This window comes from Bos grunniens, chromosome 7 (assembly GCF_055505025.1).
Source record: "Bos grunniens cultivar Pamir isolate PY7600 chromosome 7, Bosgru_T2T1.0, whole genome shotgun sequence".
Taxonomy (NCBI): domain Eukaryota; kingdom Metazoa; phylum Chordata; class Mammalia; order Artiodactyla; family Bovidae; genus Bos; species Bos grunniens.
Window position 1 is genome coordinate 27028146 of NC_141171.1, and position 20092 is coordinate 27048237.

Below are 20092 nucleotides of genomic sequence, written 5' to 3' on the forward strand. Positions count from 1 at the left end.
TTGTTCCATGTCCAGTTTTAACTGTTGCTTCCTGACCTGCATACAGATTTCTCAGGAGGCAGGTCAGGTGGTCTGGTATTCCCATCTCTTTCAGAATTTTCCACAGTTTATTGTGATCCACACAGTCAAAGGCTTTGGCATAGTCAATAAAGCAGAAATAGATGTTTTTCTGGAACGCAGACAATTAATTTAAAACTTTTACACTTCAAAGGTCACTATCAAGATACTGAAAAGATAGTCCACAGAATAGAAAATAGTTGCAAACTACATAACTGAAAAGAGTCTAGTACCTTGGTTTAAAAACTCAACAGTGAAAAATAAAACTCAAATAAGCCAATTTTAAAATGGGCAAAAAATCTGAATAGATATTTCTCCAAAGAAGATAGGCAAATGGCTGGTAAGCACACAGAAAAAGACACTCAGCACCTTTCATCACCAGAGAATTGCAAATCAAAACCATGATGAGATGCCACTTCACAATAGGAATGGCAGGAATCAAGACGACAGCAAGCACTGGGAAGAATCTGGAGAAATTGGCAGCCGCATACATTGCTGGTGGGAATGAAATGGTGCAGCCACTTTGGGAACACTCTAACAGTTCTTCAGAAAGTTAAGCATACAGTTATCATCTGAACCAGCAAGTCCACTTCTGGGTGTATACCCAAGAGAACTGGAGACTTAGAAACTGTACATGAATGCTCCCAGCAGCCTTGTTCATAACAACTGAAAAATGGAAACCCACACGTGCTTCAACTGGTGAATGGATTAACTAAACGTGGTGAATTATAGAATGGGATATTTGTTCATTCAGGAAAAGGAGTAAAGTATTGATACATGCTACTATATCAATGAGCCTTGTAAATACTAAATGAAAAAGCCAGACAGACACAAAAAAACTTGCATATTGTGTGATTTTCTTTATATGAAATGTCCAGAATAGGTTAAGGCCATAGATGTGGAAAGCTGATTCGTGGTGGTCAGGGCCTGAGTCATAGTACTGGGGATGGGGCTGATGATGCTGCTGTAGAAGTAGATAATGGTAAGGACTGCACAACTTTGTAAACTAAACCACTGAGTTATAGACACTTAAAAGGGTGTATTTTATTGTGAATGAATTATATCTCAATTTTTTAAAAAAACTCGCAGCAAGTTGGCCAGTGGGGCCAACTTTTTGTTTTTTGTTTTTAAAAACAAACAAAAAAAAAATGGGGAAGGAGCAGATACATGGAAAAGATCAACAAAATGTTAATAATTGTTGAACTGGATGATGTAGAGGTTCATTGCAATGTTTTTTTCTACTTTTGTGATCAATATACACGAGCGTATTTCCATAATTTAAAGAAAGGTGATATGGGGTGCATCCTGAATTAGATATTAGAATCACTGAGGAGGGAGCCTGGACATCTGCAGTTTTGACAAGTTTCCAGGGATATATTTGAAACCAGTCAATTGCTGGTTTGTACGTCAATAGGTGGGAACCACTGCTCTATACATATATGTGCTCATAATTTGATTATCTTGGAAGTTAGAAGAGAGGAAAGCAACTCCTATAGAGAGACAAATAGGCAACAGCAAAAAAAGGAAAAAAAAAAAGCTTGCTGATAGCCCAACAAGAGAAAAATAGGAAAGAATAAGATGCAAGCACAAAAACTTAAAAAGTTCAGTATTCTGAGGCCATTTAGCATAGAAGCAAATAGTTCTGTGTGCAATAACAAACTGAAATCATCACTATATTACAGAATAGCACAACTTTTTATATTCATAATGATGGCCTCGAGGCATTCAGAGAAGATTAAATTGTATTCAGTAAATGTTATTTAAGGCATATGGAGGTAAATATTCATTTTAGAAAATAGCATTTTAAGAATACTTCAAGTGGTAAAACCTCAAATATAAAAGAAATCTTATTATCCAGGTAAGATGGTTTAAAAATTCTAAATAGCTTTATTTTTAAAGTCTAATAATTTTTTTCTACTTGGCTTTTATGAACAAAATCTAACTTGCAACTAAGGAAAAATAACAGGATATAAACTTCCTGAAACATTCCTGTAACATTCTGGTTACAGAAAATATTGTGGAAGAGAGAAACTGAGATGGAGGAATTTTTGTTTTTTAATGCATGCTCTCTTCTAAGCCAGTAATCTTCTTTTTTAAGTCAACTTTATTGAGTTGTAGTTTACAAACAGTTTAAGTCTATCATCTGAATACCTTGACTCCTGTAACCACCACCCCTTCAACACTCAGAACATTTCTTTGCAAAATTCTGTGCCCCTTTGCAGTCAGTTCCATACCCCAATACCCACCTTGCCCTGGGAAACCACTGAGTATGATCAATTGTCACTGTTGATTATTTCTGCCTCTAGAATTACATACAGACTTGTACTGTATATATTGCAGTATCCAACTTCTTTCAGCATAACTATGAAACACATGTATATTGCTGCATGCTATGAGTTCATTTCAGTTTATCGCTAAGTAGTATTCATTATGTGAAAGTGAAGTGAAAGTGCTGGTCGCTCATTCGTGTCCAGCTATTTGCGAACCCAAGAACTGTAGCCCGCCAGGCTCCTCTGTCCATGGATTCTCCAGGCAAGAATAATGGAGTGGGTAGCCATTTCCTTCTCCAGGAGCTCTTCCTGACCCAGGGATCGAACCCAGGTTGATTGCATGTAGCTTCTTTACCATCTGAGCCACCAGGGAAACCAAAATTATTTATCTGTTCACCTGCAGTTTTCTATTTGAGGCTGTATGGGGGAAAAAATGTGGGAGTCTTTTTATGGGCATATATTTTCTCTTAGGTAAATTCCCACTGCTGCTGCTGCTGCTAAGTCGCTTCAGTCGTGTCTGACTCTGTGCGACCCCATAGACGGCAGCCCACCAGGCTCCCCCATCCCTGGGATTCTCCAGGCAAGAACACTGGAGTGGGTTGCCATTTCTTTCTCCGATGCATGAAAGTGAAAAGTGAAAGTGAAGTCGCTCAGTCGTGTCCAATTCCTAGCAACCCCATGGACTGCAGCCTACCAGACTCTTCCGTCCATGGGATTTTCCAGGCAAGAGTACTGGAGCGGGTTGCCATTGCCTTCTCCGTCCCAATGCTGGGTCATGTGTAAAATATATATTTAATTTAATAAGAATCTGCCAAATTCTTTTCCCAAGTAGGTTCACCATTTTATACTCCCACTGGCAATGTATGAGAGTCCCTTGAGAGTCCCTTGGACTGCAAGGAGATCCAACCAGTCCATCCTAAAGGAGATCAGTCCTGGGCGTTCATTGGTAGGACTGATTTTGAAGCTGCAACTCCAATACTTTGGCTACTTGATGCGAAGAGCTGACTCATTTGAAAAGACCCTGATGCTGGGAAAGATTGAAGGCAGGAGGAGAAGGGGACGACAGAGGATGAGATGGTTGGATGACATTACCGACTCAATGGACGTGGGTTTGGGTGGACTCCGGGAGCTGGTGATGGACAGGGAGGCCTGGCGTGCTGCGATTCATGGGGTCGCAGAGTCAGACACGACTGAGCAACTTAACTGAACTGAACTGCTAATTAATTATATATGCAATTTGTGCGTCCGTGCTCAGTTGCTCAGTCGTATCCAACTCTTTGTGACCACATGGGCTGTAGCCCGCCAGGCTCCTCTGTCCATGGGATTCTCCAGGCAAGAATGCTGGAGTGGGTTTCCATTTCCTTCTCCAGGGGATCTTCCTGACCCAGGGATCGAACCCACATCTCCTGCGTCTCCTGCATTGGCAGGAGGATTCTTTTCCACTGAGTCATCAGGAAGCCCTAAAATTTTAGTTTTATTAGTCATATATTAATTATATACAGTGTTACTTATATATATGTTTCCAGGTGGCTCAGTGGTAAAGAATCTACCTGCCAATGCAGGAAACACAGGTTCAATCCCTGATCCAGGAGGATCCCACATGCTGAGGAGCTAGTATGCCTGTATGCTACAACTATTGAGCCTGTGCTCTAGAGCCTGAGAACCACAACTAGTGAAATTTTCATGCCCTAGAGCCCATGCCAGAGAAGGCAATGGCACCCCACTCCAGTGCTCTTGCCTGGAAAATCCCATAGATGGAGGAGCCTGGTGGGCTGCAGTCCATGGGGTCGCTAGGAGTCGGACATGACTGAGCGACTTCACTTTCACTTTTCACTTTCATGGATTGGAGAAGGAAATGGCAACCCACTCCAGTGTTCTTGCCTGGAGAATCCCAGGGACGGGGGAGCCTGGTGGGCTGCCGTCTATGGGGTCGCACAGAGTCGAACACGACTGAAGTCACTTAGCAGCAGCAGCAGCAGCAGCAGAGCCCATGCTGCACGAGAGAAGCCACTGCACTGAGAAGCCCACACACCACAAGTAGAGAGCAGCCTTTGCTCATGGCAACTAGAGAAAAGCCCACACAGCAGTGAAGACCCAGCACAGCCAAAAATAAATAAGATTATTTTTTTTTAAACACAAGACATTTTTCCCAGCACTGATAGCCAAAAACTGTTTCTGAAGCAGCATTTATGTTCCTTTCTAATAAGTAGGCAATGACAACCATTTAAAGTCTTGGCAATTTATGTTATTTACGCATTTGAAAGTCGACTTTCTATGGAACCCAGGGTCTCTGTTCATGAAAGAAGAGCAGTGCAGTTTAAAGATAAAGAGCTGTAGCTTAAAGAGGTAGTCAGACCAGGGTGAGAATCTTGGCATCTTTCAGGAGCACATTCTTTAACATGCCAAGTCTTGGCTTCCTCATCTGCAATCTGGGGCTGGGGGCAGGGGGAGGGCGGTCATAATGACACACATCTCTTTGTTGTTCTGAGGACAGTGATCTCGTGCATATAAAGCCTTTGGCAGTATTCCTAGTCCATATTTATTGCTCAACAAATGGAAGCTTTAAAAAGAGGCGTTCATTGAAGAAAAAGCTCATCACAGGAAAAGACAAGAGGTTCTCTAGAATGTGCATTCTCTCCCTGGCTTTGACCAGGATCATGTTCCCTCTGTCCCCTTAGAAGTCAGAGAGACTCCCATTCCATTAGCGTCCCACAAGCCTCACCCTCAAGGTCATTCCCTCCCAACCCTCTACTCCTCCTGGGGCCACCTAGTCTGAGGCAGGGTGTGACCCTTCTCTCACCAGTTCCAGTCTGGCTCGCCTGCTCAGAAGCCTGGATTCAAGGCTAGCTTACCATGTTGCACTCTGCCTCAGCTGTTTCAACTCATCTCACACTGAAACATCCTGCTTCCTTCCAGAATTCAGCCTTAAGTAACATCCCACATGTTCAGGAGAATTACATGGGATTTGTACGCAGCTGCTATATGGACCCCAGCCCCAAACAACCATAATAGGACAATAGGGGGGGAAAAAAAAACTCACTGGACTCACATCTTAAAATTCCAGAAAATCTTTTTTTTTTTTTCCCCTCAATTTTCCAAAGTCATGAACCATAAGAAAGGAAAACTCCCCAGTCTCAGGCTTTAAACTGTGTGTGTGTGTGTGTGTGTGTGTGTGTGTGTGTGTGTGTGACTCTTTTGGATCTGATGGACTGTAGCCTGCCAGGCTCCTCTATCCATGGAATTCTCCAGGCAAGAATACTGGAGTGGCTTGCCATTTCCTGCTCCAGGGGATCTTCCCAACCCAGGTTATCAGACCCACGTCTCTGTGTTTCCTGCATTGGCAGGCGGATTCTTTACCAGGGTGCCACCTAAGAAGCCCAGTTTAAAGACCACTTGGTAAATGTTAGTCTTCCCATCTGCACACAGGGCCTTTATGGAGTAGCCAGTAATTGCATCTTCCCTAGCTCCTGAGTCTGGAGAAACTGAACTCTGTCAGGAGGTGACTAAATCATAATAAGGAGTAAGTTAATTAAGAAACTCTGTGTCTGTATATATATCAAGCAAATAGAGTAACCAGAGAAATCAGGTTGAACCAGCATTATGACATCACACGACTCATTCAAACCTCATATTGAGGCAAATCTTGTTATCCTCACCTTTGTGTGTGCTGTTCCGTGCACCCTAGGGTGTTAATTCCACCTTCAGGCCAATGAGTGATGAGGTACAGCACAGAGAAAGTGGGGAGGGAGGCAGAGGTTACGGTCTGGTAGTATTGGGGTGAAGTCATGCTAACCTCAGGTCAATATCTATCTGTCAAATACCCTCCCTACAGAGCATCAACTGAAGGCTAGCCTTGCGTCCTTGACCACTTGATTCAAGCCAGCAGCTGGCTCACACAGAGTCCCCTCAGCCAGAACTAGTGATGATGTCAGTCAAATTTTGTATTAAATATTAAAAATAGGGCCCAGAGTAGAAATGCTCTTTAGAGAAGCATTTTAGTCCTCGGACACTTCCTCAGGTCAGTTCTATGTTACAAAGAGAAGAAAGGATAAAGGAAATATTGATGAATTACTTTGATGAGTTTCAGTAATTTACAGTCAATACCCTTGACATTCTGACATCCTCATCTACTCTTTGGTTTTCCTGACAGAAGAGTATATACCAACTGAGGAAGACTCAAGAGTCTCTCAACTCTTCAACTGCTCAAAAATTCATCAGATTTTTTTCTTGGAAAATGTACTAATTTTTTTAAAAAATATATACTTATTTATTTATTAGGCTGCATGGGGTCTTAGTTGTGGCACATGGGATCTTTGATCTTCCTTGTGGCATGTGGGATCTAGTTCCCTGACCAGGGATTGAACCTAGGCTCCCTACGTTGGGAGTCTTCAGTTCAGTTCAGTCGCTCAGACTTGTCCAACTCTTTGCAACCCTATGGACTGCAGCACACCAGGCTTCCCTGTCCATCAGCAACTCTTGGAGCTTGCTCAAACTCATGTCCATCGAGTCAGTGATGCCATACAACCATCTCATCCTCTACCGTCCCTTCTCCTCCTGCCTTCAATCTTTGCTAGTATCAGGGTCTTTTCCAGTGAGTCAGTTCATTGCATCAGGTGGAAAAGTATTGTAGTTTCAGCTTCAACATCAGTCCTTCCAATGAATATTCAGGACTGATTTCCTTTAGGATAGACTGGTTTGATCTCCTTGAAGTCCAAGGGACTTTTAAGAGTCTTCTCCAACACCACAGTTCAAAAGCATCAATTCTTTGGCGTTCAGCATTCTTTATAGTCCAGCTCTCATGTCCATACATGACTACTAGAAAAATCACAGCTTAGACTAGACAGACCTTTATTGGCAAAGTAATGTTCTGCTTTTTAATATGCTGTCTAGACATATTAAAGACAGCATGTAGTCTTAGCCACTGGACAACCAGTGAAGTCCCTAAAAATTTACTAATTTTAAAGCTAAATTTTTGTGAACTTCTAGTTCTAAAAATGTTTAGTGTCTAAGATCAAATTTATCTTACATTAGTTCTGTCTAATAAGTCAGTCTCTGTAGCAAACATATTTTATGTCATTTATTCAGGCAGAAAATGTATATGCTTGGCTTAACTTTCTTTTCATGTGTAGCATTCCCCATTCCTCCTTTTTTTCCTCCAATTGTTAGCAGTAACATTCTAAGGTTTGTTTTTTTCCCCTGATAACTTTGACGAGTTACCTAAGATTGATCATATCTTCCATTTTGTTTTATGTGGGTATTAAAATCAATACTGTCTGGGCTTATCCTACAAAGTAGCAAACTCAATGTGTAATTAGTCTGTCTTTAAAGGAGGATTGCATCATTTTAGGATCTCTTCTTTCTGCTGAAAACATGTATTTCTGAAACTCAAATGCTGCTTCTCTGAATAACTGTAATTCATTAAAAAATATTTTTGTAACAGTTCAGTTTCCCTTCAAATTGGATAATCATAAGACTACTTATTCTTTATCTACCTGTTTTATAAACAAAACAGAGAGGGCTACAAAATAATATTAAAAAATGTATCAAGTACTTACTATGTGCCCTGCACTAGGCCAAATATTACATATATTATCTGGGTAATACTCACCACATGCTCTAAACAATGATATGTGCTATTATCAACTTAATTTATATAAAAGGAAACAAAAGCTTGGAGAACATTAACATGCCCACAGTTACCTGGGATGAAAGAAAATCCTGTTATTAAAAAATAATAAACCCAATAACAAGTTACAGAATGTCAAGCTCATATGAGTTTTAGTATTATTGCTGTTGTTGGAAGCATATATATATATATATATATATATGCATAGGCGCACACAGAGATGATCCCTGTATAACCTTAGACTGGAAAGGAATTCACAGGCAACATCTTATACCCTTGTTTTCCAAATGACGAAGTTAAGGTTCCTGGAAGTGAAATGACTGGTCCCCAGGGACACAGCCAGTTATGTGAATTTCAGACATAGTCAGTGCATGTGTATTGTGTGCCTCCTGTGAACGTGAATTCCCCAAACACTGTCAGTTTCTCCAAAAGTTCCTTCCTTCCCCGAGTTCTCACATTGCAAAATCACTGTGCTCATGGCAGAGACCCATCCTTGTTTCATCACATGATGCCGCCTCCCTGCCTCTACAGACAAAGACACATGCTGCATACTGCTGTTCAGTGTTGGGGATGCTTGTTTGTTTACACTGTCAAAGAATAACCAGGGTAGCTGCAAGGTTCTCACTATCCAGCCTATCAATGTAATTGTATAGTAGTATCACTGGAGTTGTGAAACAAACATTAATATCCACTCCTTGTGTTTATATTTAGCAGTGAGTGTTAATGGTGTGATTATCGAATGTAAACAAGCTCCACCCAGAACGAGACTGGATGACTAAATGATTGCCTGGGGGACTTAGGTTATCCAGTGCATATTGCACTCTGAAATGAAAATATCCAGCATAGACAACTTTATTATGTCTATAAATTTGGCTTCCTACTATCACCATTTCAAGCCAAATTATGTACGTTTGATGAGGCATAATTTCTTATTAGATCGAGAGAATACCAGGGTAGAATACATCACTATGGAATTATAATTTGAATTTTAATCAAGCTCTGTTCATTTCCCAATACTAGCTAATGAAATAAACTCCATACTGTAGTTATACAAATGAACAGGGGACAATATACAACAAAAAGGGAGCAAATCACACTGCTTACCACAAATACTTTTTATAACAGTAAGCATTAACTGTTGGCATTTTTTTTTTTCCTGACCTTTCCGTGAACCCTCTTTCATCAGCCTTATGGTGGTCTCTCCTGAAAGACAGATGTCTGACTCTGGGTTTTGGCATCTCTGATTAAAGATTTAACATGCTGTATTCAGCCCTTTAATGATTCTCTAAAATTTTATTTTGATAACCTCTATGTAAACTCTGCATGGAGATCAATGTTTCTTGTTTCTGACAAAGAGAATATGTTGAAACCTTTCCAATAACACATGATTAGTGAAGTGGAGAGGTAACTGATGTGGTGGACTTTGGTTTGCTTCATTCTGCTTGCTGTTTCCTCTCTTCTCTTCAACCAGCACACCCAGAATTCAGACATTTGAAGCAAGTGTTTATAATAAGAGATGCCATTAGATGAATGAAGTCATAGCTGGAACTGCCTCTAACACATCATTGTATTGTCTGTACTGACCACACCAACAGCTCCATAAGAATGATACAAATAATACAAAATTCAGTTATCTGAATAATGAGCCATTTTCCCTTATTCCTAGCCACTTCAACTTCGTCTAACCAGAGTATTTATCACCTGGTCATTTTTCTTAATCAGTATAATAAATTTGAGTATATGAACAATTAGAGTTTTGTAAAGAGTCAGGTGGCAACAGACACAAGTTGATATAATTTTGAATATTAAAACTGTGGTATTTGCCACTTGCCAGACACTTCTCTCTTTAATCGCAAAAAGCAGGAAAATATCATTGCTGTAAATGGCTTGGGGGCCTGTTAAAACGTTGTTTTTCTAAAGTATTTAAGTCATCAAACAGGTAGCAGGAGGTCAGTGTCTAATAATGTTGGTTAATAGCTGGAGGCAGATTAGAATACATTTAGATTTCTTTTTCTAAACATTTTCACAAGGGCAAATATTAATAAAAAATTTAAAAGCTTTAGAGTTTGCATAAAATATGCAGAAATAAGATTTATACTCTGCCTCTGTAAGGGTGTTGAATATCATTTCAACTTGCAAATATTGGGACAACGGTCATATTATTTTCCATTGTGACAGTTTTGCATTTTCTTCCCTTGAAACATTGTCCCAGGGGGCATTGTGATTGTTAAACTAATCTTTATTCATGATTTATGCAGCCTTAATTCAAATCTCTGGAACAAAATTAATAAATCATATGTTGATAGAGAGAATGGCAGAGACCGTAGATAATTTGATGAACAATTTCTATGTGATCAGTACCACTTATGCCAACTTACAGTTTACGTAAATTTCTTCCATAAGATATAAAAACTCTTAGGATCTTCTGAAAAGTATTATGCCAACTTATAGTTTATGTAAATTTTTTCCATAAGATATAAAAACTCTTAGGATCTTCTGAAAAGTATCATGCCAACTTATAGTTTACGTAAATTTTTTCCATAAGATATAAAAACTCTTAGGATCTTCTGAAAAGTATAGAAATTCAGTTTCTTGCCTGATTTACTTCGAGATGGGCTGAAGCCAGGCTGAACCAAACCAATGTATGGTCAACTCACCATTAAAAGATTAACTAGCAAAGAATATCACATAACTTGAATTCACAGCATACCAGAACTCTTAACTCAAAACCCTCGTGCTGCAATTTATGTCCATTTGTTCTTGCTGTTGTCTCAAAGGAGCTCTTACAGTATAACTGAGTACCCTCTGTGGAACTATAACTAAGTGATAACCTAGGAGAAAAGGTACATTGGTAATTAGTCCAGGAAGTGATGCTGGCTGGAATACCAAGCAGGGCTAGCTGTCTGTTACTGAGTTTCCATGCCATTATAATAATTGCAGCTTTAAGGACACCCAGGTATTACTGTGTATAATTACTGAAGGTAAGATTATTTTTAAATAAATTTTTAGAATAGTTTTATATTTACAGAAAAATTGCAAAGATATTACAGTGTTCCCGTATACTTCGCACCTGGTTTCCCCTATTATTAACATCTTACCCAGCTGGACAACCTGAAAGAAATGCATACATCCTTAGAAACATACAGCCTTCCAAGAGAGCATCATAAAGAAGTGGATAATCTGAATAGAATGATTACTAGTAAGGAGATTGATTAATCATCAAAAACCTCCCCAAAAGTAAAAGTCCAAAACCAGATAGGTTCATCAGGGAATTCTACCAAACATTCAAAGAATTAATAGCAATCCTTCACAATTCTTCAAAACAATTGAGGAGGAGATAATACTTTCAAACTCATTTTTACAAGGCCAGCATTACCGTGATAACAAAACCATACACATACATCACACATGCACACACTCACATGCATGCACACACACACACACACACACACACACACACACACACATTGTAGACCAATATCCCAGATGACCACAGAAGCAAAGATCCTTAGAAAAAAATCAGCCAACTGAATTCAGCAATATAGTAAAATGACTATACACAATGATCAAGTGGAATATATTCCAGGGATGCAAGGATAGGTCAACATCTGCAAATCAACCTGTGTAATACACCGCATTAATAAAATGAGCAATAAAAATCTTATGATTATCTCAATAGGTCCAGAAAAAGCATTTGGCAAAATTCAACATCCACTTATGAAAAAAAATCTCAACAAAGTGGGTATAGAAGGGACATACTTCAACATAATAAAAGCCATATATGACAAGCCCACAGCTAACATCATACTCAATGGTGAAAACCTGAAAGCATTTAAGATCAGGAACAAAACAAAGATGCTCATTCTGGCCACTTTTATTTAATGTAGTATTGAAAGGCTTGGCTGCTGCAGTTAGGCAACAAAAATAAAAGGCATCCAAACTGGAAAGGAAAAAGTAAAACTGAGATGATTTAAGGATGACACAATTTTATGTATAAAAAACTCTAAAGATTCCACCAAAAAAAAAATGTTAAAACTAATAAAAATATAGTAAAGTTTCAGGATACAAAATCAATACACAAAAATCTATTGTTTTCTAAAAACTAAAGTATCAAAAGATAAGAACCATAAGAAAAATCCCATTTATAATTGTATCAAAAAGAGCAAAATACCTGGAAAGAAATTTAACCAAAGAAGTGAAATACCTATATACTGAAAACTGTAAGACATTGATGAAAGAAACTGAAGACAAATAAATGGAAAGATATTCTATGTTCATTGATTGGAAGAATTAATATTGTTAAAATGTCCATAAGGATGGACAGGTACACACTGCTATATTTAAAATGGATAACCAACAAGGACCTACTGTATAGCACACAGAACTCTGCTCAGTGTTAATGCTGGCAGCCTGGATGGGAGAGGAGTTTTGGGGAGAATGGATATGTGTATATGAATGACTGACCCCCTTTGCTAGTCATCTGAAACTTATCACAACATTGTTAATCAGTTATACTCCAATACAAAATAAAAAGTTTTTTTTTTTAAATCCATACTCCCCAAAGCAATCTACAGATTCAGTGCCAATTTCCCATTTTTCATAAAAATAGAACAATCTTAAAATTTGTGTGGAACTACAAAAGACCCCAAAATAGTCAAAGAAATCTTGGGAAAGAAGGACAAAGCTGGAGGCATCATGCTTTCTGGTTTCAAACTATATTATAAAGCTATCATAGTCAAAACATCATGGTATTGGCATAAAAACACAGAATAGAGTCCAAAAATAAACCCATGCATATATGGTCAATTAATTTATGACAAAGGAGCCAAGAATATATAATGGGGAAATACCAGTCTTTTTAATAAATGGTATTGAGAAAACTGGGCAGCCACACGCAAAAGAATAAAACTGGACCACTCTTACATCATACACAAAATTAACTCAAAATAGATTAAAGACCTGAAACCATAGAGTTCTTAGAAGAACACACAAGCAGTCAGCTCTTTGACATCAGTCTTGGCAATCAGCCTTGATTTTTTAATTTGACACCAAAATTGAAGATAATAAAAGCAAAAACAAGCAAGTGAGACTTCCTCAAACTAAAGTTTCTTCACATCAAAGGAAACCATCAACAAAATAAAAAGGCAAACTATGGAATAGGAAAAAATATTTGCAAATCATGTATCTTACAAGGGGCTAATGTCCCCAATATAAAGAACTCATATAACTTAATAGCAAAAAAGAAACAAAGAAACAATCTGGTTATGGGCAGACAATCTGAATAGGCATTTTTCCAAGGAAGACATACAAATGGCCAACTGGCACATGAAAAGATGCTCAACATCCCTAATCAGAGAAATGTAAATCAAAACCACAATGAGATATCACCTCATACCTGTCAGAATGGCTGTTATCAAAAAGGTAACAAATGACAGGTGTTGGTGAGGATGAAGTAAAGGAACCCTTGTGCACTGTCCAAAGGTGGCTCAAACAGTAAAGCGTCTGCCTGCAATGCGGGAGACCCGGGTTCAATCCCCGGGTAGGGAAGATCCTCCAGAGAAGGAAATGGCAGCCCACTCCAGTACTCTTGCCTGGAAAACTCCATGGATGGAGGAGCCTGGTAGGCTACAGTCCATGGGGTCGCAGAGAGTCAGACACGACTGAGCGACTTCACTTTCACTTGTGCACTGTTGGTAGGAATGAAAATTGGTGCAACCGCTATGGAAAACAGTGTGGAGTTCCTCAAAAAATTAAAAACAGAACCACCATGTCATCCAGCAATTCTACTTCTGGGCATCTATCCAAAGAAAATGAAAACACTAATTGGAAAAGATCTATGTACCCCCCACCATGTTCACTGCAGTAGTATTTATAATAGCCAAGATATTGGCTAAGTGTCCATTGACGGATGAATGGATAAAGGAAATATGACATCTATACTGGAATACTACTCAGCCATAAAAAGGATGGAAGCTTTACATTTATGACTACATGGATAGATCCTGAGGGCATTATGCTATATGAAATAAGACCTAGAAAGACAAATACCATATGATTTCACTTATTTGTGGAATCTAAAAGACAAAAAAACAAAAAGAAAAAAACCCCAAGTCCAGAAATATCATATGACATCCCTTAAATGTGGAGTCTAAAAAGACTTGATACAAATGAACTTATTTACAAGACAGACTCACAGATATAGAGAACGAACTTAAGGTTGCCAGGGGTAGGGGAAGGGACAGTTAGGGAATTTGGGATGGATGGGTACACACTGCTATATTTAAAACAGATAACACACAAGGACCTACTGCACAGCACAGGGAACTCTGTATAATGTTATGTGGAAGCCTGGATGGGAGGGAATTTGGCTGAGAATAGATACATTTGTATGTATTCCTGAGTCCCTTTGCTGTCCACCTGAAATTGTCACAACATGGTTAATTGGCCATACTCCAATACAACATAAAAAGGTTAATTAAAAAAAAAAAAAACCCACCAAGCCGATAGATACAGTGAACAGTGGTTGCCAGAGGGAAGAGGGGTGAGGTGGATGAAAGGAGTAAAAGGGTTCAAAAGATACAAACTGCCAGTTAAAAAATAAATAATGTACAGCATGGTGACTATATTTAATAATACTGTATTTTGTATTTAAAAATAGCTAAGACAGTAAAAAAAAATTAGTTGTATATTTGTTACAACAATCAACCAGCATTGATACATTATTACTAACTGAAGTCCATACTTCATTCAGATTCTTTAGTTTTTGCCTGATAGATCCCACATTACATTTAGCTATCATGTTCCTCTTGGTTGTGACAGTTTCTCAGACTTTTCCTTGTTTCTGACAACCTTGACAGTTTTAAAGAGCACTGGTCCGGTATTTTGTAGAATGTTTCTCAAGTGAGATTTGTCTAATATTTTTCTCATAAATGGACTGGGGTTATGAGTTTTGGAGAAGAAGACCAAAATGAAAGTGTCAGTGTCATCAAATATGAAGGGCACATACGTTGATGCTGATCTTGGTCACCTGTCTGAGATGATTATTTGTCTGGTTTCTCCATGTAATGTGACTGTTACATACTCTCTGGAAGGAAGTCGCTATGCACTGCCCACACTTAAGGAGTGGAGAGTTATGTTCCACGTCTTTCAGGTCGGAGTGTCTACGTAAATTATTTGAATTTTCTCTGCACAGGAGATTTGTCTCTTCTCTTGTCCACCCCCATTCATTTATTCAATTATTTATATCGGCATGAACTCTTATACTTTGGGTTATAATGCAATACAGCTTCGTTTTGTTTCTCAGATTATTCCACCTTTGGCCACTAGAGTTCTTAACACTTGGATCCTACATGTCTTTGACATAACCCCTCACCACTGTGGGTTTTTGTTTTTTGTGGGGTTTTAGTGATTATTTGTTTTCAAGTTAATCATTTCTTGCACTGAAAATCAGTCGAATTGGTAGTTACCAACTTTTCTCCTGTATTCCAGTATTCAATCATTTTCTATTCAGGTGAATAAGTAGGATTTTTAAAAATCACTCATATTTGATTATTAATCAGATTATTCAGTACCCTTGATCTTTCTTCTCCTTGTATATACTACCCAATCATGAGACTCTTTTTGGATTTAAAGATTCATTATTTTAAAAGCAGTGATAAACAAATTAGATCAGAAGTAAATAGGGACAAAAACTGGAATATAAAGACTCAGATAATGAAAACAAAAAAAAAACTATAGAATACAAAAGCAATGGGATTTTAGAAGTAGAAAAAGGAACTCTGTGAAAAATGAGCTTAAAATTCAAGATAAATACCCTAGACCATTTATTAAACTAACATGCATCTTAATATAATCAAGAGTGTCTCAGCCAGAGAAACAACTTAGAGCATACTGAATGGTAAGCTGGAGACACTGCATTAAAATCAGGAGTGAGACACTTTTCACCATGATCATTCAGTATTCTACTGGAAGCTACAACCCCCTCTAAGAAATAGAAATCGAGGAAAGGAGGAAAAAGATAATCATTATTTGTATGTTATATTCCTATTTATCTAGAAACTTAATAGAACAAAAATAATATATAAAAATGTCTTTAAAAATTAAAATCTATATACAAAATAAACCAAAATCAGTAACTTTTCTTATGGACAATAAGTAACTACAAAATATAATGGAAAAAATTTTCATTTACTAGAGTATAAAATAATAAATAGTAATAAATGATATCTTGGAAATTAAGATACTTTATGGGGAGAAATAAAAGGAAATATTGCATAAATGCTGTGTTGCTAAATGGGAAGATTAAATTGCATCTTTAAAATGGTGACTAAAAAAAAAAAATGGCAAGAGTAAACAGAAATGATCAGTATAGTCTGGGGGACAAGAATGTTGGTGATCTTCCTGTACTAGTTATTAAAATGAATTATAAAGCTATAATAACTTTAAAACATGATATTTTACAAGAATGGACCAACTACTGAAACAGAACATAGGAAGTGCTTCTAGTATGTGTAAGAACTTACTCTAGATAAAAGTGATACATAAATGAAGAAGTTATCAATAAATAGGATTGAACCAACTGATAAACAATTCATAGAAAATGCAAATTAGCTTTTGACATCATACCATACACTAAAATAAATTATAAATGGATTGAAGAGTTTATGAAGTCATAAAAGTCATAGAAAATCTAAGAATTATTATTTGCACTTGGAATGAGAAGACCCTTCTACATAGAGGAGTAATAGAGGAAACCACAGAGAAAATAACTGATAGGCTTAAATTCTAAAAACCTCCAAGTCAAATAGACTACAAACAAGATTAAAAGATAAATGACAGGATCTCTTTTAAGTTAAACATATATGGCAAGGAGTTACTTTCATATATATATAATATATATATATATATAAAATTTCTAAACACCACTAATAAAAAGGCCAAAAAAATAAAAAGAACAGGAAACTGGGGAAAAGGCATGAGTAAACAAATTAGAAAGACAGAATACTATGGGCCTAGAAGTTTTTAAGGAGTATTTATTTACTTGATATTTGTATATTTACTTATTTATGTCAAGAAATTAATAACGAGGGACTTCCCTGGTGGTCCAGTGGCTAAGACTCTGCGCTCCCAATGCAGGGGGCCTGGGTTCGATCCCTGGACAGGGAGCTAGATCCCACATGCAGCAACTAAGACCCAGTGCAGCCAAATTAAAATAAATAAATGATTAAAGAAAAAAAAAAAAAGAAATTAATAACGAAATACTATCCTTAATCTGCCAATTTGAAGAGATGTTTTGAAACAATGAAAACCCAGTCTTGGCAAAGATTCAGGGAAATGGGCAGTTTCATTCACTACCAGTGGAAGTAAAACCTTGACAGAAAATGGAAATTTGTAGGAGAGGTAGCCTAAGTGGAAAGAGGATTGGAATGCAGGCTGAGATCCTACTCTAAGCTTCTGCCGTGCATTGTGAACCTAAACAGGAAGTGTAAGATCTCTGCTTCTTTGTTTTCTCATCTGTAAACAGAGAGATGGGTTTAAAATATTGTCAGTTTAAGTGAAGACAAGAGAAGCCCTGATACTGGGAGAAAGATGGGAAATTTAGAGACCAGAAGAGAGAATCTGTTTGGAGAGGGAATCTGACTAAAATCTCAGATCTATTCCTTGTAATAACATAGAAACCGCAGAAACACCTCCCCAAATCTATGAGGGTAAATTGAAGTATTAAAAATAAGTGGAAAAAGGATTATTTGATAAATTATTTAGCTCTCATGAAGAAAGAAAAGCAGATGCGTCACACCATACAGATAGATAATTTTAGATGGATTAAGGGCCTGAGTGTGTAAAATAAACCCTTAAATGTTTTAAAAGGAAATACAAAAGAATATTTTGGTGACTATGGGGGATAGATTATTTCCCAGTCAGTACACAGAAAGGACAGTTCATAAAGGAAAGATTACATTAAGAAGTAAAACTGTATTATGCAAGAGCCACTACAAATAAACTTAAGATGCAAACCCTGGACTGGAAATACATAATGTTAACACACAAAACAGAAAGTATACTGGTTTCCAGACTATGTAGGTGGAGAATCCTTGATGAGTAAGTGAGTGAAAGTCACTCAGTCGTGTCTGACTCTTTGTGACCCAGTGGACTATATAGCCTGCCAGGCTCCTCTGTCCATGGTATTCTCCAGGCAAGAATACTTCTTCGCCATTCCCTTCTCCAGGGGATCTCCCCAACCCAGGGATTGAACCCAGGTCTCCCACGTTGCGGGCTGATTCTTTACCATCTGAGCTACCAGGGCAGCCTAAAAAGGTGAATATGTTAGTTGCTCAGTCATGTCCAACTCTTTGGGACCCCATAAACTGTAGCCTGCCAGGCTTCTCTGTCCCTGGGATTCTCCAGGTAAGAATACTGGGAGTGGGTAGCCATTACCTTCTCCAGGGGATCTGGAGGCAGATGCTTTACCATTTGAGCCAACAGAGAAGCCCAGAGAATCCTTTCAAATCAGTATTAAAAAGACAAACAACTGACTATAAAAATGAGTATCAAAGATACTTTCAGGAAGTAAACAAAGGAGGAGGTTTAAAGGACAAATAAATATAAGAAGAGATGCTGAGCCTTACTAACAATTAGGAGAAATGCTTACTAAAATAGGCACCATTCCTCATCCATCAGAATGACAAAAAATTATGAAGTATGACTGTCCAAATGTTGGGCAGGATGAATGGAATGGAGCATTTTCTCAGCTTGCTAGGCATGCAATCTGGTATACCTTTTTGGACAGCAAGTTGATAGTACCTGCTAAAGTTGAAAATGTGGTCTATTAAGCAGCAGTTTTACCCCTAAAAATATTCCCTAGAGAAGCACTTGCAACAGAAGCCCTGTAATAAGGACATTCATTTGTCATAGCAAAACCTAATGTCTGTTAATGGAGTAAAGATAAAATAAATTATGCCATGTTCATATTTTGTTTCCTTCGTTGCTGTGTCCCTAGCCATCAGGACAATACCAGGAGCACCGTTGATATGCATAAATATTTGTTGAATGAATGACTATGGAGGACACTTACAGCATTAAAAATGAATAAACCAGGCCCATATGTACCAATATCAGTCGATTCCAGAAACAGTGTTGGGTGAACAGAATGATTTTTGAACTTGTATATTGTACAAATTTAATACACAGGAAACAGTATTACATAGATGCCTACATATAGTAAAACACAGTCTAGGAAAAAACACAAAATTTTAATGGTGGTTGCCGCTGGAAGAGAAGGGAAGGATGATAGCAAAGAGGAAAGGAGAAGAAATTTGGGAGTAGGAGTTGGGAAACAAAGGAGACTTCAGTTTACCTCTGTGGTCTTATTTCTTCTAATAAAAATTCATCTGAAGCACAGATGACAAACTTTTTAAAAAAATCTGACTTGGAAATACATGTTTATTTTTTCTGCTCATAAAACTCTTTAAATAGAGAATATTTATAATTCATAAAACAAGAGGAGATAACTATATAAATGGGAGTAAGGAATAAGAAACAGTGGATATTCAAAATACAGTAGATGAAATCAATTCATTTACTGAGTTTAAAATAAAATCAAGTAAATCTCCTAGACTTTAGACCAAAAAGACAAGAAGATAGAATATACAAGAGAAAATATAATGGGCATGGACACTCAGTCCTAGAAGTCTAACATCTGATTACTAAGAGCTCCAGAAACAGAAAACAAAGACAAAAGTGAGGAGGTAACAGGTATTTAAAGAGATAAAACAGTTCCTAGAGCTGAGAAGAAGCAAGGGCCTTCAGATTTAAATCATAAATCCTTGTGAAATTGGAAATGCAAAAGATAAAGAGAATATGCTAATAGCATTCAGAGGAGGAAGATAAGTTACTTACAAAGAAATGAGTATCAGAGTGGCATTTTATTTCCAATCAGCAACACTTTAGAAGAATGAATTCACAGTTCTGAGGAAAAATGATATTGAACCTAGGCTTTATATACCATTAAGCTATTAGTCAATGGAAATGCAAAATAAAGATTTTTTTTTTGGAAGATTCAGGAATAAAGCTCTCCAGGGGAATACTTGTTTGAGAACATTTTCTAGGAGAGGAAGCAGGGAACTTGAAGGAGAGAAAAAGA

The 20092-nt window shown here is 37.7% G+C and overlaps 2 protein-coding genes across 6 annotated transcripts in view; one reads left to right on the forward strand and one right to left on the reverse strand.

Annotated features, from left to right (window-relative positions):
* The window catches only part of MEGF10 (multiple EGF like domains 10), a 480748-nt gene that overhangs the window by 454763 nt on the left and 5893 nt on the right, over positions 1-20092 (reverse strand). The window lies entirely within an intron of this gene.
* MARCHF3 (membrane associated ring-CH-type finger 3) overlaps positions 1-20092 on the forward strand; it is a 158006-nt gene that overhangs the window by 60077 nt on the left and 77837 nt on the right. The window lies entirely within an intron of this gene.